This window comes from Chrysemys picta, unplaced genomic scaffold, assembly GCF_011386835.1.
Source record: "Chrysemys picta bellii isolate R12L10 unplaced genomic scaffold, ASM1138683v2 scaf321, whole genome shotgun sequence".
In the NCBI taxonomy this organism is placed as follows: Eukaryota; Metazoa; Chordata; order Testudines; family Emydidae; genus Chrysemys; species Chrysemys picta.
The window spans coordinates 48,352-72,000 of NW_027053028.1; the positions used below are offsets into that span (position 1 = coordinate 48,352).

Below are 23,649 nucleotides of genomic sequence, written 5' to 3' on the forward strand. Positions count from 1 at the left end.
GTAGTGGTGGTCGGAGACTCTCTGCTGAGGGGGACGGAGGCGCCCATCTGTCGCCCTGACATTTCATCTCGGGAGGTATGCTGCCTGCCGGGAGCCCGTATCCAAGACGTTACGGAGGCATTGTAGAGGATTATCCAGCCCTCTGACTACTACCCCATGATACTCATCCATGTGGGCACAAATGATACTGCGCGGTGTGACACTGAGCGGATCAAGAGTGACTACAGGGCTCTGGGAGTACGGGTGAAGGAGTTTGGAGCGCAGGTGGTATTCTCTTCAGTTCTTCCTGTCAAAGGTAGGGGCCCGGGCAGAGACAGATGCATCATGGAGGTGAATGCCTGGCTGCAAAGATGGTGTCGCCAGGAGGGCTTTGGCTTCCTAGACCACAGGATGCTATTCGAGGAAGGACTACTAGGCAGAGATGGCGTTCACCTTTCAAGGAGAGGAAAGACCCTATTTGGACACAGACTGGCTAACCTAGTGAGGAGGGCTTTAAACTAGGTTCGACGGGGACAGGTGAGCAAAGCCCACAGGTAAGTGGGGAACATGGAGACCGGGGAGATGGGTCGGAAACGAGAGGGAGTGTGGGCTATATTGTCAGAGAGAAAGGAGGGTCAGGACAAAACTGGGAGGAAAGATCAAACCAGTATCTCAGATGCCTATATACAAATGCGAGAAGTATGGGGAATAAGCAGGAGGAACTGGAAGTGCTAATAAATAAATACAACTATGACGTTGGCATCACTGAAACTTGGTGGGATAATACACATGATTGGAATGTTGGTGTGGATGGGTACAGCTTGCTCAGGAAGGATAGACGGGAAAAAGGGAGGAGGTGTTGCCTTATATATTAAAAATGTACACACTTGGACTGAGGTAGAGATGGACATAGGAGACGGAAGTGTTGAGGGTCTCTGGGTTAGGCTAAAAGGGGTAAAAAACAAGGGAGATGTCATGCTAGGAGTCTACTACAGGCCACCTAACCAGGTGGAAGAGGTGGACGAGGCTTTTTTTAAGCAACTAACAAAATCATCCAAAGCCCAAGATTTGGTGGTGATGGGGGACTTCAACTATCCGGATATATGTTGGGAAAATAACACAGCGGGGCACAGACTATCCAACAAATTCTTGGACTGCATTGGAGACAACTTTTTATTTCAGAAGGTTGAAAAAGCTACTAGGGGGGAAGCTGTTCTAGACTTGATTTTAACAAATAGGGAGGAACTCGTTGAGAATGTGAAAGTAGAAGGCAGCCTGGGTGAAAGTGATCATGAAATCATAGAGTTTGCAATTCTAAGGAAGGGTAGAAGGGAGAACAGCAAAATAGAGACAATGGATTTCAGGAAGGCAGATTTTAGTAAGCTCAGAGAACTGATAGGTAAGGTCCCATGGGAATCAAGACTGAGGGGAAAAACGACTGAGGAGAGTTGGCAGTTTTTCAAAGGGACACTATTAAGGGCCCAAAAGCAAGCTATTCCGCTGGTTAGGAAAGATAGAAAATGTGGCAAAAGACCTCCTTGGCTTAACCACGAGATCTTGCATGATCTAAAAGGAGTCATATAAAAAATGGAAACTAGGACAGATTACAAAGGATGAATATAGGCAAACAACACAGGAATGCAGGGGCAAGATTAGAAAGGCAAAGGCACAAAATGAGCTCAAACTAGCTACGGGAATAAAGGGAAACAAGAAGACTTTTTATCAATACATTAGAAGCAAGAGGAAGACCAAAGACAGGATAGGCCCACTGCTTAGTGAAGAGGGAGAAACAGTAACAGGAAACTTGGAAATGGCAGAGATGCTTAATGACTTCTTTGTTTCGGTCTTCACCAAGAAGTCTGAAGGAATGCCTAACATAGTGAATGCTAATGGGAAGGGGGTAGGTTTAGCAGATAAAATAAAAAAAGAACAAGTTAAAAATCACTTAGAAAAGTTAGATGCCTGCAAGTCACCAGGGCCTGATGAAATGCATCCTAGAATACTCAAGGAACTAATAGAGGAGGTATCTGAGCCTCTAGCTATTATGTTTGGAAAATAATGGGAGACAGGAGAGATTCCAGAAGACTGGAAAAGGGCAAATATAGTGCCCATCTATAAAAAGGGAAATAAAAACAACCCAGGAAACTACAGGCCAGTTAGTTTAACTTCTGTGCCAGGGAAGATAATGGAGCAAGTAATTAAGGAAATCATCTGCAAACACTTGGAAGGTGGTAAGGTGATAAGGAACAGCCAGCATGGATTTGTGAAGAACAAATCATGTCAAACCAATCTGATAGCTTTCTTTGATAGGATAACGAGCCTTGTGGATAAGGGTGAAGCTGTGGATGTGGTATACCTAGACTTTAGTAAGGCATTTGATACGGTCTCGCATGATATTCTTATTGATAAACTAGGCAAATACAATTTAGATGGGGCTACTATAAGGTGGGTGCATAACTGGCTGGATAACCATACTCAGAGAGTTGTTATTAATGGTTCCCAATCCTGCTGGAAAGGCATAACAAGTGGGGTACCCCAGGGGTCTGTTTTGGGACCGGTGCTGTTCAATATCTTCATCAACGACTTAGATATTGGCATAGAAAGTACGCTTATTAAGTTTGCGGATGATACCAAACTGGGAGGGATTGCAACTGCTTTGGAGGACAGGGTCATAATTCAAAATGATCTGGACAAATTGGAGAAATGGTCTGAGGTAAACAGGATGAAGTTTAACAAAGACAAATGCAAAGTGCTCCACTTAGGAAGGAAAAATCAGTTTCACGCATACAGAATGGGAAGAGACTGTCTAGGAAGAAGTACGGCAGAAAGGGATCTAGGGGTTATAGTGGACCACAAGCTAAATATGAGTCAACAGTGTGATGCTGTTGCAAAAAAAGCAAACATGATTCTGGGATGTATTAACAGGTGTGTTGTGAGCAAGACGCGAGAAGTCATTCTTCCGCTCTACTCTGCTCTGGTTAGGCCTCAGCTGGAGTATTGTGTCCAGTTCTGGGCACCGCATTTTAAAAAAGATGTGGAGAAATTGGAAAGGGTCCAGAGAAGAGCAACAAGAATGATTAAAGGTCTTGAGAACATGACCTAGGAAGGAAGGCTGAAAGAATTGGGTTTGTTTAGTTTGGAAAAGAGAAGACTGAGAGGGGACATGATAGCAGTTTTCAGGTATTTAAAAGGGTGTCATAAGGAGGAGGGAGAAATCTTGTTCACCTTAGCCTCTAAGGATAGAACCAGAAGCAATGGGTTTAAACTGCAGCAAGGGAGGTCTAGGTTGGACATTAGGAAAAAGTTCCTAACTGTCAGGGTGGTTAAACACTGGAATAAATTGCCTAGGGAGGTTGTGGAATCTCCATCTCTGGAGATATTTAAGAGTAGGTTAGATAAATGTCTATCAGGGATGGTCTAGAAAGTATTGGTCCTGCCATGCGGGCAGGGGACTGGACTCGATGACCTCTCGAGGTCCCTTCCAGTCCTAGAATCTATGAATCTATGAACACTCCACTGCACACACTTTCTTCTGGGGAGAGGAAGAGCGAACAACCACATGACAGATGTATAGTCATGTTGCTTAACACACTTATTGGAAGATGCTCAGATACTATGGTAATGAGCGCAGTATAAAAGCTTCTGTAGAGCAGAATCCATGTTGGCACTTGGTTTAGCTACAGTAGTGATTAGGATGATGAAACTTCTGAAGGAAAAAAGTCTAGTGGCCTTGTTTGCTAAATAAATGTCTTGTTGATGCAAAGGAAGTTAATTAGTCACTTCACTTTTTGACCTGTGTGGTGGTGAGTTTGGAGCTGTTCACTCCAAAGGCCTGAAAACTGCATGCTGCCTTTGTGTTTTGGTCTGCTGAAAGTGTGAGTGAGCTTGGATTGGCTGACAGAATAAACGGTCTTGGCAGGAAGTGTAAAGTTTCATTTTATGCACTAGGGAATCAGTCTTTTTCTAGTGCTGTAGCGTGTGAATTATGTTTTGTGTGTGGGTTATTGAAAGTCAAACTGGTTGGTATTTACTCTGTAAAGACTGTTTTTGGTTGTTTACTTTCTGTGGTTAGGTATGCTACTGTGATGATCTCGAGGAGCCAGCTAAAACTTACTTCTGAAGCAGAAAGGCTTTTGATTTACTCTCTGTTTGCGGAGTACTTTCAATCTTCTTTGCTTTGGGATTTTAACTACAGTACATTAGAGATAAGGTATAATGGGAGTATGTTAAATGGGTAATCCTGATTTACTAAAATTTTTTAACTTCTTCATTCCCATAGCAGTACTTTTAAATGGCCTTTAGTGTAATTAAATTTGTTTCCTTTTAAGGGTTCCATTGAAGTCTTTGTTCTAAGTATACCCTGTACCCCTTGGCACTGAGGTTTTGTGATTGAGCTGGAGGTCATACAATCACACAAAGGCCTGATCCAGAGAGGTGCCCGGCACCCACTACTATTCGCTCTTGGGGGATTGTGGATGTTTAGCACTTTTCTGAATTAGGCCCAGGAATGCAGTATAAATCTGCAACAAGCATTAGTTTCTAGGCATTATGATTACATTTAGTATGTTACTGAAATCTACATCCAAAGACTCTTCCAACAGTGCTAGAAACACTATTGCTCTTTTAAAACTAATATCAGAAAGACAAAATGCTGAGTGACATCGGGGTTGCGTCAGAGTAGGAGAAAATTCTAGCCTGTGTATGTCTGGATAAACATTAGATATTCAGCAAATCGATATTTTTCCAAAGCTACCTGCCCTCATGTATGATCAAATGGCTTTGGTGCTCTAAGGGCCTCAGTGGTCTCTGCTCTTACACCACTTTGTGGTACACTGAGAACTGTAGTATCATAACTAAATGGTTAATGGTCCATATACGGTAATTATTATGGAAGTGTTTGAAAGCGGTCAGTGGGGATGCTGGGAATGGAAAGCAGAGAGAAGTTCCAAAAGGGAATGGGATTTCAAATGATTCTTGTAGTTTAAATATTGGCGATACTCTGGGCTCTCCCTGTCATCTTTCTCTTGTAGCACTGGCACAAAGTACAAATGTTGACAAGGTGGGAGCGATTCAGTCAACTCAAATCTCAGACTTGGGGTCTCTTACTGGCTAAATGATATTTAAATGAGGTTGTGAAAAGACTTCCCTTATAGTGGATATTGTAACATGTCATAAGTGGCAGGTAAAACTCCCACCTGACTTGTAAAGATATAAAACAACTATTGTTTTACCACACAGTGAATATGCTCCATATGAAAAGTTTTAGTAGGTAAACAGTTCTTGTAGGTTGAATCTCTAGTCTGTAGAAGTAGGTGCAGTATGAAAAACCTGCCACACTTTGGAGGAGAGTGTTATCATTTAGATAGTGGTAGTACCCAACCGTGCCAGGGACTTTCCAAACACAGACAGAGATGAGCTCCCTGCCCTAGAAAGCTCATACTCTGCAAAGACTAAGGCCTTGTTTACACGGCCAAGTTTTTTTGCTAAAAGGCAGCTTTTGGCAATGAAACAGCAGAAGTGTACGCGCTGCAAAGCCACCTTTTGCGACGAAATTCCTCCGTTGCAGCGCTGTAATCAAACCATCTCCATGAGAGTGATAAGGCTTTTTGCGCCAAGGTTTTATTGCCAAAGTGCCAGTGTAAACACCTTGTTTGCTTTTATCTTGTCATTGTCCTCTGGAGATGTCCCACAATGCCTGCAGTGACCGCGCTGCTCATTGTTTTGAACTCTGCAGTCTTGCAGGCATGTGTCTCTTCCCTTCTGACAGCTGGCGTGCTGTGCTGCTCCTGGAATCATAGAGCAAATCTTTAACGTGGAATGTTCCTGCTGTCTCCCACAGTACGTACACAGAGGCAGGCAGGCGCGCGCGCGTGTGTGTGTGTGTGTGTGTGTGTGTGTGACATGCTGTGCAGAGCCAGAGAGGGAGCCAGGGGCTGGTGTCAGGGGTTTCCCCCTGCCTCAGGATAGTTTGCTTTTGGCAGCTGTCTGAACTTAGGACACAACTATAGGCGCCAACTTTTCCAGGCACCGGTGGGTGCTCACCCCCAGCCCCGCTCTGTCCCGTCCCCATCACAACCCCTTCCCCAAATCCCAGCCCCGGCCCCGTCTCTTCCCCAAGCATGCCGAGTTCCCCGTCCCCTCCCAGTGCTTGCTGCTGCGAATCAGCTGTTTCGTGGCGGGAAGCGCTGGGAGGGATGGGGGAGAAGCAGAGCTGCGGCACGCTGAGGGGAGGAGGTGGAGCGGAGGTGAGCTGGGGCGGGGCAGGACACCCGTGGACACAACATTCCAACACACTCACTTTCCCCCAGCACACACTGTCTGTCTCTCCCCCTTCATGCACACACACTCCGTCACACACTCTTTCCCCCCCCCCTGCACTTCAGTTAAAAAGTGGCTGGCAGTCTAGTAGGATGCCCATGGAACAATGGGATTGAGAAACCTGCATCATGAGCTGCTGAACCTGCCCCATGAGGCATTGCAACCGTTCCCAAAGCACCCTGCAGCCAGTTGCACAGTGGGATAGCTACCACAGTGCACTGCTTTCTTTGTCGTTGCAAGAGCTGCTAGTGTGGATGCATTCCAGCCAGGGCTGTCCCTAGCGGGGTGCGGGGCCTAGGACAAATCAGCCTCCTTGCCGGCTGCCGGCCCGTCCCTTGCCGCCTCCTCGCTGTCCGCACACCCGCCTGCCACTCATCTCTTCACCCGCCTGGTTGACTCTCGCCTCCCCGTTAGTTTCCTTGCCACCTGTCCAGCACTCCACTAGTCCGCTGCACTCCTCCTCGCTTTCCGGCCGCCCACCCCTCCCCCTCCTTACTCCCCTCCTGCCTGCCTGCCACTCACCTCCTCACCCCGCTCACCCTCCCACCTCACCTGAATATTGGGACAAATGGCGTCCCGATTGTACATCGGTCAGGACGTGGGACAAAGGGCTAAATATCGGGACAGTCCCTATTTTATCAGAGCACGGGGGCCCCCAAAACGCAGGGCCTGGGGCAGTTGCCCCGATTTGCCCTACTCAAGGGCCGGCTCTGGCTCCAGCGACACAAGGAGCACAGTGTGGACATGCAACAGCAGTTTAATTAAAGCGGTTTAATAAAAGTGGTCTAACTTTTGGCAAAAAAAACTTGGCAGTGTAGACATAGCCATAGGCAGATGTGGGAGAGAGGAGAGGGGATGTAACATATCAGGCTAGTGATAGGCCCCCATCATTCTGCCATATGTGCAAAGAAGGATTTGAAAGCTGGGAGTGGCCTAAGGATGCTGGAGCTGGGCATTGCTGGGTGGAAGGAAGCAAAAGGGATACATGGTGGCATGCAAGATAGGGAGGGGAATTGAGGCCATGTCGAGGCTACCGCTTATGTCAGCAAAACTTACGTCACTCAGGAGTGTAGAAAAAAACCACCGCCCTGAACGACAAGTTTCACCAGTCTAAATGGTAGCATGCATCGTGCTGTGTCGGCAGGAGAGCTTCTCCAGCCAACATAGTTACTGAAACTCTTGGAAGTGGTTTTATTATGGTGATGGGAGAGCTCTTTCTCGTCGGCAAAGAGCAGCTACACGAACGATTTTACAGTGGCGCAGCTGCATTGGTACAGCTGTGCCGCTGTAAGCTTGCTAGTGTAGACGTGGCCTAAGTGCAATTGTTAATGGCAAATTCAGTTAATTTAGAGATTACCTAAATGGAAGTGAGCAATTGCACCACTTCTCCTAGTGGCCAAGAAATCGCCTAATACATCTTCTCCCACTGCTATAGAGTAGCAGCACTGTCAATCCCAAGCATTCAAAAATGAATCCGTTCCCCAAAATAATAAGAAAAAAATTGCCTTCTGGGCTTTTGCAAATGTAGGGTTCAGTTTTTAAAATTGTTACTTGCATGGAAGCTGAGATTCTCACAATCCCATGACTCCAGGAGCTGGGGCTTTAAGAAAACCCAGAACGTGGAGGTTCATCATAATCACAAGAGTTGGCAGCACTCAAATAGATGAATGCAATTGTCCCTTAACCAAAGTGATTTAAAAAACAAAACCCCTTTGTGAGAGAACATAAATTCATAGTGCCGTCAAGAGCATGAGAAAGATAAAAGCTGTGTGCACAGAACATACTGAGCATCAGATAAGCATGTTAACTAGCCAGTCAGAAATCCCATGACTGAAATTTGTGCTGGCTGAACTATCCTGAGCTTGTCAGCATCTGTGCTGTGCCAGTTTCTGCATGGGGGAGGGAGGGAAGCTGATATACAGAACCCTGAACATATCAGGGTTTTTGAAGAGTTCAAGGAAAATCTCAGTCCAAAGACTGCAGAGGCAAGGATCTCAGGATTTATAAGTGTGAAATGGAAATTATGTATCATTGTGTCGGTTATGCAAAGATGGGCATTTTACCTCTGCGTTTGACTAAAATAAATGTTAGACATTGTCTCTGCATTAATCTTCCCATCTGTTGGGTTCTGTAGGAGCTACTTTAATATAATGCAAGCAATAATACGTGGTGCTGCTGACCTGCCTATGTGATCTCGTTTGGGTGGATGGAGTCAGGTTTAAATTAGCTTTGCTCATTTCTCTTTGACAGTTTCCAGTGGGTCATGATCACCCCCTTCACAGCTAAGTGAAAATCCTTTACGGAAGTCGAATGGGGCTCAATCTTGACATTGCTTCTATTCAGCATTTGTGAAGCTTCAGAGGGTGACTCTGAGATGTCGTGGCCTACGATTCCATCAGTATGTAGAAAGACCATAACTTTCTTCTTAGCGTATGTGTTTGTGTGAATCCCAGTCTAGGTGCACCTGCACATTATGTGCACGAGATTGGGATCTGTGAATAGCAGTGTCAATTGGGCCATGCCTGGCCATGAATGTTACTTTAAGGGCAGAGCAGCTGCAACTATCCCTCTCTTCTCTTATCACCTGTGGCGGTAAAATGGAACAAGCTGTGTCCGTCCAAAACCCCTTAGCAGAATTACTCTCATAAATTGGGATTAATTCCCTTCAAATAGCTCCCTCTTTGATTTGAGTTACCAAAAAACCCCACAAAAGATTTAAATTTAAAACTTTTCCTCAGCTCTTTGCATCCCTGTCTGGGCCTAAAATGGTACATTCAAAATCCTTTGGTTTCAAACAGTGTCTGTTCTGCCAAGGACTCATTCCTATTACAGACTGCCACAGCAACTTTCTTTATCTTGGTGAGAGCCATGTGCCAGATTGTCCTGGTTGAAAAGGAACCGTGTTACACCGAGCAGCAGAGTCTCGGGACACTCAGCTTAAGCTATGCTTTCTCAAACAATCAATAAGGGAATTCAGGCACACGCAAGGATCAACCTCCAAATGGATCTGATCTCTTCTGTGCCCTGATATGGGACCTCTGAAGACCACCTTGGTACCAACAGCCACTCGAGCATAGAGGACCAGTACCACCACCTCACCGAGGCAAGGGAAATCTGAACATCGGATAGATATGGCTCCTTGCACTGATCCCCCTCCCATTCTTCCCACAAGAAGTTCAAACCCTTGCTCTCCTCCGAGATGCAGAGCACTAATCCCGCTTGTTCAATAGGGGCAGAGGATGCTGGCTCTATCTCCAGCTCACCATTGAAGAGGCACAAGTTACTTGGTGCCTACACTTGACAATACTAGTGGCAGTTAGCCATTGGCACCTGCACAGACATTGTACTGTCACCAGTACAGACAATGGAAGCATTAATGGTACCGGCTAATTCAGTGTTAGAGGATGTTTGTCATGTCTCTGACATCGCCCTTAGCACCGATGACACTACACTTGCCTCTCCAGCATTATGATACAGACATCACCTCAAAGATTGGCACCACCTCTGGAGGAAGCTTATTGCTCATCTCCATCACCAGGGACACACCTTCTCTCTGCTGTCTAGCAGGGAGTCTTCTCTTCAATCCTAAAGCACAAGGGAAGGTCTCTGCCTAAATACAGGGACACTCCAGAGTTTCGACTCATCTGCCTTAGCCATGGTAATGGCTGGTCAGCCTTACCAGAACCAGCTTTATCCCTACAATGCTCCACCTTTGCCTCCTGGCTGCTCTAGGCTGAGATCCCCAGTATATGCCTATGGCTATCTCCCTCCTACCATGTCAGCGAATAGAGGTGTCACTCCCCTTCTGCTGGAGGAACAGACAGGTCTAAAGCATCCTGAGCAACACCCTTAATCTTCTCCCAGAGACCCATCGCTGTCCTCTCCTGACAAGTTTCTTCAACTCCTGCACTGACTTCTGATGACTTTAGAGCATTCCATGAAGCTGCTACCCTCATGTTGCAGAGACACTCAAAATAGAGACCCAGTAATTGAAGCAAAAACTTGTGAGCTTTTTGAAATACTGTATTCTTCCACTCCTTCAAGAATAGCACTGTGAATTAATGAGGGCATCTTAGAACCACCCTAAACCCCTGTGGCAGATACCAGCAACTTTACCACCACCAACTAAGAGCAGAAATGAAGTATCAAATACCACAAAATGGTTGGAGCATCTGTCCAACACTGGATTCTTTAGAGGTCTCTGCAGTACAGGACAAGACCAGTGTGCAAGCACCCAAAGAAATTAGCTGTCATTGAAAGAGAGGCTTATTTGTCAGCAACACTCAACTTGGTCATCAGTTATTAAGCCTTATTTACAAAATACCCTATCCTAAATCAGATAACTGTATCCCCTTCTTGGCTGAACTTCAGGAATCCAGAGTTAAAAGCCATCATTGCTGAAGGCCAGCTTGCGGCAAAAGTATCTGTACAGGCAGCCATAGATCCCTGATCATGGTGGAGACTTATGTGCAGAGAATCATGGTTACAGACCTCTGGAATCCCTTGGGAGCAGCAAAATACAGTTGAGGACTAACCCTTTAAGAGCACGGACCCTTGTGTGCACATACAGATGAAGTTACATTTCTTAAAAGGCACCAGGGCTACACTTTGCTCATTGGGTATCTTCATCTCTACCCTAAATTGCAAGCTTTTAAATACCAAGGGCAATCTATACAGAAGACATCTGCATACCCTTAGCAATGGTTTTCTGCATACCCACCTGGAAAGAAGTAGAGCTTCTCTTGGAGGAAACCATCTTTCTGAATTTCTGGTTAACTTTCATCTGCTTTTGAGACTGCAGGTTTGACACCTATTAGACAAGCAATCCCCAAATCCTATGTTTTGGATATTGGCTTGCTTTCTTCCATCAGGCTTGGTCTGCAGTAAAAGAAGTGCTGAAAGTTGTCTCGTAGGACTATTCCATCCAGTCTGATCCTTGCCTCCTACCTATCCCTCTTCAGGGACCCTTCTGATGAAAATAAACTAAAAGTGGCTTCTCTGATTCCTCTAGGAGCCCTAGGAGAGGTACCTTTTTGGAATTCAGTGGACGTTTTATGTTCTTGAGATCTCCTTATTCCAAAGAAGAAAGGGGAGCCTTGTCTGATCCAGTTTTGTGATTCAGAATGGTAATGTTTTCCACCATATGTTCTCATACTCAAGACTGGTTTGTGGCTCTCTGCCTCCATGACACTCACTTTCATATCTCAATCCATCCAACCCATGGTAGATCATCTACAATTCACAGTAGGGCCCAGTCATTACCAATACGAAGTGCTGCCATTTGGTCTCTGCATCTGCATGATGATTTGCTTAGTTGCTTGTAAGCTAATTGTAAGATAGGAAAGATAGTTGATAAAGTTGAGGGTACAGTCACATTGCAATATCATTAAAATAAAGTTTCATGCAGCAGTCATATTGCCAAGCCCTATTTCTAGAGCAGTTCATCTTGGCTTACAGGTCAGTGAAGGTGAACAGCTGACCCAGTTACATGTATCAAAGTTTCAGCCTCAAAACAATGTAGAGCTAAATTTTCAGGTTTGGGTGCATAAATGTAAGTGTCTGTATCAATATTTAGGGTCCTAAATAGCTATTTTTGGCACCTAACAGATTATTTGGACACCCAAATGAGAGTTTAGGTGCCTATTACAGTTCTTTAGATGCCTCAGTTTAGGTCCCTCCAACTTGTAGACTTAAGTCATCTGTAGTGCTCAGATATGTAGCACGTATCTGTACTTGGTGAAGAAGATTACAACTTTGAGTATGGACTTTGCATTGAAATAAACAATAGAACCTTCCTTCTCTTTTTGTTCCATCCCCCATGGCATTATGTTAATAATAATCTTGCTGGTGTTTTTTCACTACTGTTACTTGCTGAAACCTACAATTATAGTAGATCCCATGATAGATAAGGGGCATCAAACTTTTAATGAGATGAACAAAATGTTTCCTGATTTACATGGTGTCAACATAAGCAGGACAGTGACACGCTTCACATTTGCTTGATTCAGTGTGCACTGGAAGCTATAAGCAACTATGTGCAATGTAGACATGATTTGGCCTTCTGAGAGAGATGTTGACCCACCCAAAACCACCACAGAAGATCAAAACCTCAGAGTTATCCAGGGTACGGGATTTTAAAATAGAAATCTATTCTATCAGCCTGTGTTTAAAAGTAGAATTAAGGGGCCAAATGCTCAGCTGGGGTAAATCAGCACAGTGCAATACTGATTTACATCAGCTGAGGGACTAGATCGAGATCATTTTCACACTCTAGAAGTGTCTGTTGTGTTTCAGTGGGACTAGGAGTATTATGATTGCGACAATGTCGAGTAACCTACATGGAAGTTCCAGAATACTTGGTTATGGATGCTTAAAATTTCCAAGTTGTTTTATTTTAAAAATAGCTTTAGCACAGCTTGATCAAGTAATGCTCCTCCCATTTATTTAATCAGTTCGTAATTGGAGAGGGAAAGGGTTAAAAATTGAACAATTTATAGCTTTCCCATAAACCCTGTGCTCTTTGACATGGCTGCTGTTATGTAATCACTTCAAATTGCCTCAGCCTGCGTGCGTCTTTCGTCCCTCTGCCCTCTTGGGTGAGTGCCATTTGCCCTGTCAGAAGACCTGTGTCCTGAATCAATACATCTTCTGTAATTATAGTCTAATTTTGTTAATATTGCAGTTACACATGCTGCTTCTAAGCTCTTTCACCCCAAACCCATTAAAAGCTATACTTCCAAAGAGATTATTCTGCATGGCCTGTACAAGAAACTGGAAGTGTTATGTACCATTGCAAGTAAAATGCTGTATTCCATAATTTGTATGCAACACTCCATTTTTCTTTGTTAGGAACTGAGGCCGCAGTCTTGCAAGCCTTTATACGATATGCCTCATTGAAGCCAAAGGGATTGCTGGTGTGAGCAAGGACTTCTTTCATGACTAAAGGTTTGCAGGGTTTGGGCCAAATTTGTTTTACTCATAAGATGGATAATTGTTTCAGTGGTTAGCTTAGGACTTTAGGGAAACATTTTCAAAAGCACCTAATATAGGTGCCTAACTCTCATTAAAATTATTCACCTTGTCTCATTAAAATACAGTGGCAGTTCCATGCTGGACTCCCCAGGTGCCTTTGAAAATGTCACCTTTAAAAAGTAGGAAGAATTAACTCGTAAATTTGTCATTTCCAAATACACCAAAGCAAAGTCTTCATACCTGTAGCCATAAAACAATATTTTGAATCCTGAGGAGAGAGTACTACCGGGAGGGTCCATTCAAGACCACCCATTATGTCACGGATTGATTGACGCCCCTTTAACAAAAAGTGTATCCTTCCTTGTTCTCTGTATTGTATCGTCTTTCAAATATTATTTCTGAATGAGGTATTTTAAAAAAATGGATTGGCAGTTGCCTGCACATTATTATTAATTAATTTATTAATATCTAATAAATCAGCTTTCAAATGATTTCATAACCAGATTTGAACTAGTTTGCCTTTTTGTTGTATGTGAGTGGTTATTGGGTGTGTACACCCTGAAGGCCTAATTATGCATTCCGAACACCCCAACTTGACTCTAACCCTCTGCAGTATTTGTAATAGGCTGTATCTGTCACACCATTCCGTTTCATTCGTGATCCTTTTAGCCATTGAACATCATGAACAGTTTTTTTCAGATAAAAAATGGATTCTCTTCTTAAAACAGTTAATTAAAAATTACGCTTCCATTTTACTAATGAACTCAAAGTCACATCACCTTCCACATAGGCTTCAGGATGGCAGCGAAATAGCTTGGGTAACCAGTCAGCACTAATGACAGGGACAGTGCCTCCTCTGTCATATTATTGTGCAAAATGTTATACATGGATCCTTAATCCACGGACCTCTGTGGTGTCTGTATAATATGTTACACACCCACAACCTACATTAAAAGAACATTTTTAAGGTTACAAAGTCAAACACTCAAAAGTTAGGAACTGCCAGAATTATAGTTGCCTGTGCAACCTTAATTCAATCCCTGTGTGTGTATTATGATACAGTCTTTAATTACGTGAGCACATACTGTTTTTTCCACAGGACCCTGACTTCATTCAGCGCACAGAATGGACAGCGCTCACTTAGTGAGCAGCTATACCAGAGGTTCTCAAACAGGGGGTCGGGACCCCTCAGGGGTTTTACATGGGGGGTCACGAGCGGTCAGCCCCCACCCCAGACCCCACTTTGCATCCAGCATTTATAATGGTGTTAAATATATTAAAACACGTTTTTAATTTATAAGGGGGGTTGCACTCAGAGGCTTGCTATGTGAAAGGGGTCACCAGTACAAAAGTTTGAGAATCACTGAGCTATACTATATTTTGTTTTCTCCTTTGTTGTGTGGTGTGTGCTTTATTTATTGCTCACTATTCAATCCCTGCTGTGAAGACTGAATTACTCATTTCTGCATAGGCTTTTCTATGGCACTGATATTATAGAATCCAAGTGCTTCACAAATATGAATGAATTTATTTTTACAACACCCCTGTGAGGTGAGGGGGTGGTATTATCCCCATTTCACAGAGAGCAATCTGAGTCAGAGAGATTAAGGTTAAAAGTACATAATAATTTTGGGTGCCTAATTTGAGATGCCCAGGACCTGGTTTTTCAGAATTCTTAGCATCAGCTAGCACTTTATATGTTCAAGCACCGTCCCCTTTGATTTAGTAATGAGTACATCTGTAAATCAGATCACAGGGTCTCAAGTGACTACCTGTGAAAAGTTTGGTTTAAGTGACTTGCCCAGCATCATGTAGGAACTCGGTGACACAGGCAGGGATAGAAACTGGTTCTCAAGGGCAGCATTCCTATTGCCTTGACCATCCTTCTTCTTCCTGCAATCCCCTTCCTTGTTTACTTTATACCTTGCAAACCGGAATCACTGGAGCCTCTTCCCAGCTAAGGGGGAGGGCCTTTAGTTATGAGCAGGCTTGGGCCTGCTGTTTCCCCTGGATCTACAATAGGTAAACACCTGCAACATCTGCAACAAATGAGGCAGGTGTCCTGCAGACAACAGTCTCCTTCAATACACAGCCCTGATTCATCCCCAGAACAGGTCCATTCTGTGCACTGAATGAGGCAGGGGCCCTGTGGAAAAAATATTATGTGATTGTGCAATTAAAGACTATCATAATGCATACGCAGAAGGCATTTCCTAACTTTTGAGTGCTTGACTTTGCAACCTTAATAATGTTTTAATGTAGTTTTTGTAGCTTTTTAGTAGGTTTTAATGATTTTTATATATACATACACACACCCCTAAATGCAGAATTTTAATATTTCAATATTTGTGCGTGTAAATTTCATTTGTTAGGTAAAAGAATATGTTTTGCTTTGTGAGTCTGGAAGCAATTTTTTAAGACTAACACTTGGAGAGAGATTTGAGTTTTAATTTTTAATGGTGTAAAAGGAGAGGAGAGGTCATTGAATACTTAAGTATAGATATATAAAAATGTTGAGTAGGCTTGGAAGAATACTATTTTTTATGTTTTCATAATTTTGACAACTATCATTGATGTTTATATGTAATCATTTTTAAAGATATTTATTTTAATTTTCACAGTTGCATGAAATTGGGTGGGAGAAATTGACGGTCATTGTTTAATACCAGCATTATGACACATTTTATACACAATAAGATGAGACTTGAATAAGTTCTCAAGCAGAATTTTTTGTATTTACCTATCTACAAATTTCAGTTATTATGGGTTGGAAATATTTTTGTGTAGATTTGTGTGTGTGTGTATAGTGAAATCAATGCTTACTGACATTTATGAATAAAAATTGAATCCTTCCATGCCTACCTAGAAGCAAGTGTCTACTATATTCACGCAGATACATTGAGATGATCTTCCAGATCTCTACACTGAGCTCAGTTCTGACCTGAAAGGAAAATGTCTCCAGGAGTATCTCATTTACAACTTCATCATGAACAGAGCATCATGCCTTAGAGTTTTCAGGTCAGGCTACCACTGAACAGGACAATCAGATATTTTGATTGCAATGCACAATTGACGATACATTTATGCCTCCCATTTACTAACATGTAGTGTTTGCATTTGTTTTAAATCTATTTTTAATTATGTCGGCTGAAGGGCAAAATGCTTCCAATTTGTTAATTGTACATTGCAAATTTGCCAGGATAATTTATTTACAAAAAAATAATTCTAAAGATGTATGTCATCTGTTAAGAGAAAATCATGCACCATTAATTATTTGCAGATCACCAACAATGTGTTCTCCATTGTACAAAGCCGATATATCAAGTCAGACAGTGCTCCAAAAAAGCTTATGGCCTAGAATATATTCATTTCCTTTTATCTTTATTAGCCCAGAACAGAAAAAATCTCAAATCCAAAAACCTGTCTCGCTAGTGGGAAGCCATCCTGTTTAATGCAATACAATCAGGGCTGGCTCTACCATTTTTGCCACCCCAAGCAAAAAAAAAAAAAAAGCGGCTCGGACTGCCGAAGGGAAAAAAAAAAAAGCCACCCGGACTGTGCTATCCCAAGAATGGACGGAATGCCGCCCTTTAGCATGTGCCGCCCCAGGCACGTGCTTCCTCCGCTGGTGCCTGCCCTGAATACAATACTTAAACGAGGGCTGACTGAAAAAATACATTGATTGGGGCAGAAGTAGTATAGTGCCGCTTTGCCAGCTCCTAGAGATTAGAGACTAAATTCTCAGCGGGTGTAAATCAGCATAACACCATGGAAGGCCTGGAGCTTCACCAGTTCACATCCGCTGAGAGTCGAGTCCTACACAGGGAGTCAGGATTGGTAATGTTTCAGGACCTGATTTTGCAGCTCTAACCTAGGCAACAAGGTCATTCACAAGGGTCAGGAAGAGTTTTTCCTTCCAGTTATAGCATACACAATTGGCTGGGTGCATTTCTGTGCGTGAATGGGTGCTGGGTTCACTTTCAGAGGACAAATTAACTCTTGGTTACTGCCGGCAGCATGATATTGGACTGCACAGGCCGATGATTTAATCCAGGCACTGTTAAAAAGTCAGTATTTGCCAAGAGGTACCCCGGATTTCCTTTGTTTAGAATACACGTTGACTGTGGAAAAACTGTGTGGTTTCCATTGGCAAATGTCCTATTTAGCATGCTGTATGTTCCTGTTGTATGATGCATGGTTCAAAATGCACTTAAAGTTCGGGAATGTCTAGAAAGGCAATGTTTGTCATGGTGGTTGAGATTCCTATTCACCTATTTTGAAGAGAGACACCCCCTTGGAGTCTTTTACGCTTGTAATGTGACCAGAAGCTAACTTGAATAATTTCATTAAGAAGAAAGCATTTCCCAAACTAATCCTTCACATTTGTGGCATTTAGAAACTTTATAGAAAGCAATGGATCTCCAGTTTGGAAACCTCTAATTGGACCTCATTCTTAAAAATGGAGTCATTTGGCTCTTCCTTTGTTTCTGGGTTGCTTTAGTCTAGTTTTGCTTGATATAGTTCCATAATTTGGCAATTGCCTAAAGGAAACGGCTTAAGGTCGTTGGTAACATTTTTTTTTCTCAACCATTAGGCCCTTAATTGGGGCCAGGGTTACCGACCTTGAAAGGTCGTGCAGCTCTTTTGTGGATTTTTTTTTAATAGGTGCCTTTAACATCAGTTTGCTGAACTCTGGAGCAAAATTCCATTTGATTCAGCGGTCACTGGGATATAGGTTATGATTGCTAGAGATCTGAAGGACTGATGGTATAAGGTTCAAACCAGATGGATGAGAGGCAGAGTGATCCTCTCAGCAAGAAAGGCGCAGTATTATTATTTTTAAGAATTTTGTCACAGCCATTGGGGAAATATTGAATAGGAGGAAGATCTGGACTTCCAATATGTAAGAAAGAGCTTGTCTGTTTTCTACATTAGTGTCTTTAGGGTGTGAGAAATCCCCAAAACACTTCAGGGACTTGTGCTCACTCCAGACAGAGGATTTCCTATTGTAATGCACCATTGTATCCCTATCTGGGGTGCTTTGTTCCACAGCATGTTGCACACGGCAGGGGGGAGAAAGGAGAAGCAAAGCCCTGTGGAAAAACATCCCTTACCAAGGGTCTCAGATGAATCGAGCATTTTTGAGTTCTTAAAAGGATTGTGAGTGCTTTAGCTATATCCAAATTAAGCAAGTGAGGTAACTCTCTGCCTGAGAAGGATGTAAAATGTAGGGCTTCTCTCCTTGCAGGGCATGGGGTTCTGTACTGCTGCCAGCCAAGCTGGGGAGACAATGGGAAATTGCAGCTTGAAGGGAATGTTCTATCAGTGTTAGGGGATTTTTTTGAGAGCAAAGCAAGTAATTGTAATTCCTGTTGAGATAGCAATGTTGCCCTTTAATGTGAAACAAAGTAAGGGTTGGATTTTCACTTCCCTCTTAACTTCATTTTTGCTTAGATCTTCTGTAAGGCCAGAATCAGTTTGTCTCCTTTGAGTATCCAAATAGCATCCAGCACACTCACGAGTAGCTCTCTTTCTTCTGTAGAGGAGGAAGGATGGTCCAGTTAGGGCACTACCCTGGAACATAGACATCCTGTGTGACCTGGGGGAAGTCACTTATGTTCAGCTCCTCAAAGGTATTTAGGTGTCCAATACCTATTGATTTCATTGGGGTTAGGTGCCTAGTTCTGGGCCTTCGTCTCTCTATGCCTCAGCTAACCATCTATAAATGGGGATAATGAGTAGGAGTAGAGGGACATTAGTATGGGGGAAATTAGGTTTAGATTTTGTAATCTCCCTGGTCACTCAATAACAGACCTAAAGTGGCAATTCTTCAACAACAAAACTTCAAAAACAGACTCCAATGTGAAACTGCAGAACTGGAATTAATTTGCAAACTGGACACCATCAAATTAGGCCTGAATCAAGACTGGGAGTGGTTGGGTCATTACAAAACCTAAACCTAATTTCCCCCAAACTAATTTCCCCCTACTGTTACTTACACCTTCTTGTCAACTGTTTGAAATGGGCCACTCTCATTACCATTACAAAAGTGATTTTTCCTCCCTTGGTATCCTACTGTTAATTGAATTGTCTTGTTAGACTGACCTCCCACTTGGTAAGGCAACTCCCATCCTTTCATGTGCTGTGTATTTATACCTGCTACTGTATTTTCCACTCCATGCATCTGATGAAGTGGGTTCTAGCCCACAAAAGCTTATTCTCAAATAAATTTGCTGGTCTCTAAGGTGCCACAAGGACTCCTCGTTGTTTTTGCTGATACAGACTAACACGGCTATCACTCTGAAACCTGTCACCATGTAAGGTAGAACAGGAGTAAAAACTTATTTTTTTCTCACTGTAGTCAGTAGTTAGCACCTTCAGTTCATACAGGGAGCAGATCTATTGAGTTGGAAAGTGTCACTGTTACATACTGCATGCACTTTTCCAAATGATACTTCATTCATTTAATTGCTTGATGGTGTATATCCTTTAAGAGGCATGGTTCCCTTTGCAGTCAATAGCAAAACTGCCACTGATTTTAAGAGTGCTGGATCGGGCCTTGTGAGTAAATATAAGGAATCTCAAATAATTATTTTTGACACACTCCAAGAATTCAGTTTTTGCAAAAAGAAACCAAAGATACATTTCAAACATCCTTTTCATTACTCCAGAACTAAGAACAACCTGTTTCATTGCATGATGCATTGAGGTAAACATATGGGTCAGATCCACAGCTGGCTTAAATTGTGTAGCTTGCCTCCTGGACTTCACTGGAGCTATGCAGATTTCTACTAACTGGACTCCTCACCTTTAATATTTTATCTTGTGAAAGAGAAAATAGGTTCCAGTGAGTTCTGTAAGTCTCATCATTGGAAGTTGCACATCACAGTTTAATAGCATCATTGGGTCCTGGTTCATAACTAGGGCTCCTAGATGTTATAGTCATATGTACTGACATTCCACTTTCCCTGGGGGTACTTGACCCCTGCTCCGCCCCAGGCTCCCCCACTCCATCCCTTCCTCCAAGGCTCCTGTTCCGCCTCTTCCTGCCCCTGTTCCCCCCCCCCCCCCCCGAGCGCGCCCCATCCTCGCTCCTCCCCTTAGCTCGCAGTGCCTCTTGCACGCCATTAAAGAGCTGATCTGCGGTGGGCGGGAGGTGCTGGGAGGGAGGGAGCGGCACTGATTGGTGGGGCCACCACAGGCCAGAGGGCTCGGGGGGGGGGGGGGGGAGGAGCTGATCAGTGGGACCGCTGTGGGTGCTCCATCCCCGGAGCACCTACGGAGTCGGTGCCTATGGTTACAGTAATACAAATAATAAATAATATCTGCATTTGTAAATAGATATGTATTGTATCAGTGGCCTTATTCTTATAACAATTAAATAGAAAATTGAACCCTCTAGAAGGGGAATATTAGGGTATGTCTACACTACCCGCCGGATTGGCGGGTAGCGATCGACCAATCGGGGATTGATTAGTCGTGTGTAGTGTAGATGTGATAAATCGATCCCCGATCGCTCTCCCGTCGACTGCTGAACTCCAGCTTGGCGAGAGGAGGAAGCAAAGTTGACGGGTGCGGCAGCCGTCGATCCCGCGCCGCGAGGATGCGAAGTAAGTGATTCTAAGTCGATCTAAGATACGTCGACTTCAGCTACGCTATTCTCGTAGCTGAAGTTGCATATCTTATATCGATTTCCACTCCCCAGTGTAGACCAGGCCTTAGAAAAAGAATAAAGAAAACTACAAATGGAAGGAGTTGATGTATAAAACATTGTCAATAGCTTTTTTTCTGATGTGCTAAAATCAAACCTGTGTTTGGCACAAACTTTCTTCTGTTCACCAAAACAATGCAGATGCAAATATGACTTGAAAATTGTATAGACAAGTAATAGATTTAGAGGACCTGATGCTGATCTTAATTTCACCAGTGTAAACCCAGAGTAATGCCATTAAAATAGGGAGAGTTACAAGGGAGCACATTCCATGCAAATAAGAACAGAAACAGGCTCAGAATGTTTATGTAGGGTGAGATTTCCAAAAGGGCTTAGCGTTGGCCTAACTCTGCTCCGATTATCGTCAGTGGGAGTTTTACCGTGGACTTTAATGAAAGCAGAATTAGGGCAACACTGATCACGCAGGAGAATTTTTAAAAGAGTAATCTGGAAATCAGAGAAGGTTTTAAACAGAAAGAGGCAGTAGGGCTTTCTTACTGACAACTTACTGTGTGAAAACTTACTGATCAGGTGAATTCCTTTCCCTAAAACCGAGAGATTAATGTTTGGGAAGTAAATTTTCAGTATAGCATACAGGAAACCAAACTCTGAGCTCTTATTAACAATATAATGGGTGTCTAATCTGTTTTGCACTTCAGGGAAAATGCTCCAAATATCTGTCACGTTACTCAGTTCCTTCACCTCAGAGCTATGCTGTTACAGATTGTTCCTTATGCGTGGACAATCCAAATTGTCTTGTAACATTCTTTACAACCTGTAAAAGTTTGAGGGACTCATAGAGGCTAATGAAAGTATTGAGATAGTTGAGAATATCCTTCCCCCAAACAGAGATAAAGTTGTGCTCCCAAGGAAATTCTGGTTTGAAAAAGTAACAGAAGATGCATTTATTGTATTTCCACATAGAACACTGTGTGTGCCTGGCTGTCACAATGGGCTTCAGACATGAACTTTGGTCAGACATGAACCTTGTGAATTAGCCTTGTGTATTTTCTGGGAAAGGGCCTTTTGAGTACATTCTTTCCTCATTCCACTTTGTTGTTTGACTGAGGACAAAGTAGTCTTGGACATTTCCACAGCTAGCAAGATGCAGATGCAGTCTCTCTGTGAAATGGGTGGTGGTCTCAGTCTGGTTGCAGCGGATCACATTGCTGATCTTATCTCTACATTTGTCACAAATTGGTACCTGTGTTTATCAGTCTCTGCAGTGAGGAAAAGGGCATGGAGAATGACGAGGTATCCCCTCCAGTGCCTGACTGAGGCCCACCGATGGACCTTGTTGAGGGAATCTTGCACTGTTGTTGCCCATGCTGGTTAGATGGAAGACTTCAACGACCAGAGCTGTCATTCTAACCTCTCTCCCATGTAGTTCACGCAAAAATGATAGCATTGCCCAATTTGATTTAAGGGAAGGAGGGTCAGAATTCAGTATAGGTGTGTCCTTTTAAAAACACCTCTAATTTTATTAGTCACCATGTGTGGGGGGAAAAATGCCAACACGCAGAATCACTAATTGTTTTGCTCTGAGTCAGAGACATTGGTGTGGCCCTGTTTATTAGGAGTCGTTTCCTAAATTTGCACTGGGTGTGCACCAAAAGCCAATGAGCAAGGCCTGTGATTCTTAAAGCCCTTGAGGTGGTAAAAGAAATTAGGGCATTTCGTTACTGTGAACGAAGAAGGTAGGCAGACAGGTGCCTGTCTCTTTTTATACTGTGCTCATAACTTGAGTACATAGGAACCACCAAAATTCCATGAATTCTATGGTCCTCACCCTCTCAGCAACATCTCAGGACCGAGGGTGTCAAACTTCTTGCAGATCCAGCAATATTAGCCTGGACATTTGTCCTTGTCAATGAGTAAACATGTTGTGGACTGTGCCTTTAAGATGCAATACATTCATATTTGTTGGAGCCTCTGCAGTCATGTCTCTGTGTTAGCTGCCTCTGTGTCTGATAAAGCGCAAGATATCAAACCAATTACCGGTTCCTCGTCTGAATCCTGACTGGGAGAGGCCTGAGATACTGGCAGAGGTCAGGGACTACTGGACGGGGTTTGTTGCCCATTTCTCATCTGTCTTGCCCAGGAAAGGAAGGTTAGAGGCAAGTTGTTAACAGGCAGCATTTTTTCACTGGCTGTTACTGACTATTTTAGGGCAAGAAACAGCCTTCATAAAGAACTTCAAATCTTTAGTACACGACACTGCATTTTAGGGTGGGGCCAGTACAGCTGTTGAAGACAAATCTCATTTAGCGAGTCTGACAGGATTAGAGATGATTTTCTTCTCAGACATATGGAGTTAACCAATGATAATAGGGTCCCTCCCAACTGAGATATTTTAGGGAATGACTCTTCATTTGCTGGTACAGAGAGGAGGGAGAAAGCAGATCAGCGGGTTTTTCCCGCCTCTTGATTACGCCTCTAACTTTACATCCTCTCACAAGTACTGTCTGTATAATTGACACATGAAACCGATCTGTTTTTCTTTTCAGTGTGTTGTCTAATGATTAAAGCAGGAGACTGAGAGACAGGACTCCTGGGTTCTCTTCGCTGACTTGCTGTGACTTAGGCCAGTCACATATCCTGCCTGTCACTCAGTATGACCCTGATCCAAAGCCCATTGAAATCAATGGGAAGACTCCCATTAACTCCAG

At 43.3% G+C, this 23,649-nt stretch overlaps 1 long non-coding RNA gene across 2 annotated transcripts in view; it reads left to right on the top strand.

The window, feature by feature from the left end:
* The window catches only part of LOC135978583 (uncharacterized), a 55,426-nt gene extending 35,141 nt beyond the window's left edge, over window positions 1–20,285 (top strand). Inside the window, exon 3 of one of the 2 annotated variants that reach the window (XR_010595978.1) lies at window positions 13,147–20,285. This is a non-coding gene — a long non-coding RNA (uncharacterized LOC135978583). The other variant, XR_010595977.1, reaches the window with a different exon arrangement.
* Window positions 20,286–23,649: the final 3,364 nt, after the last annotated feature.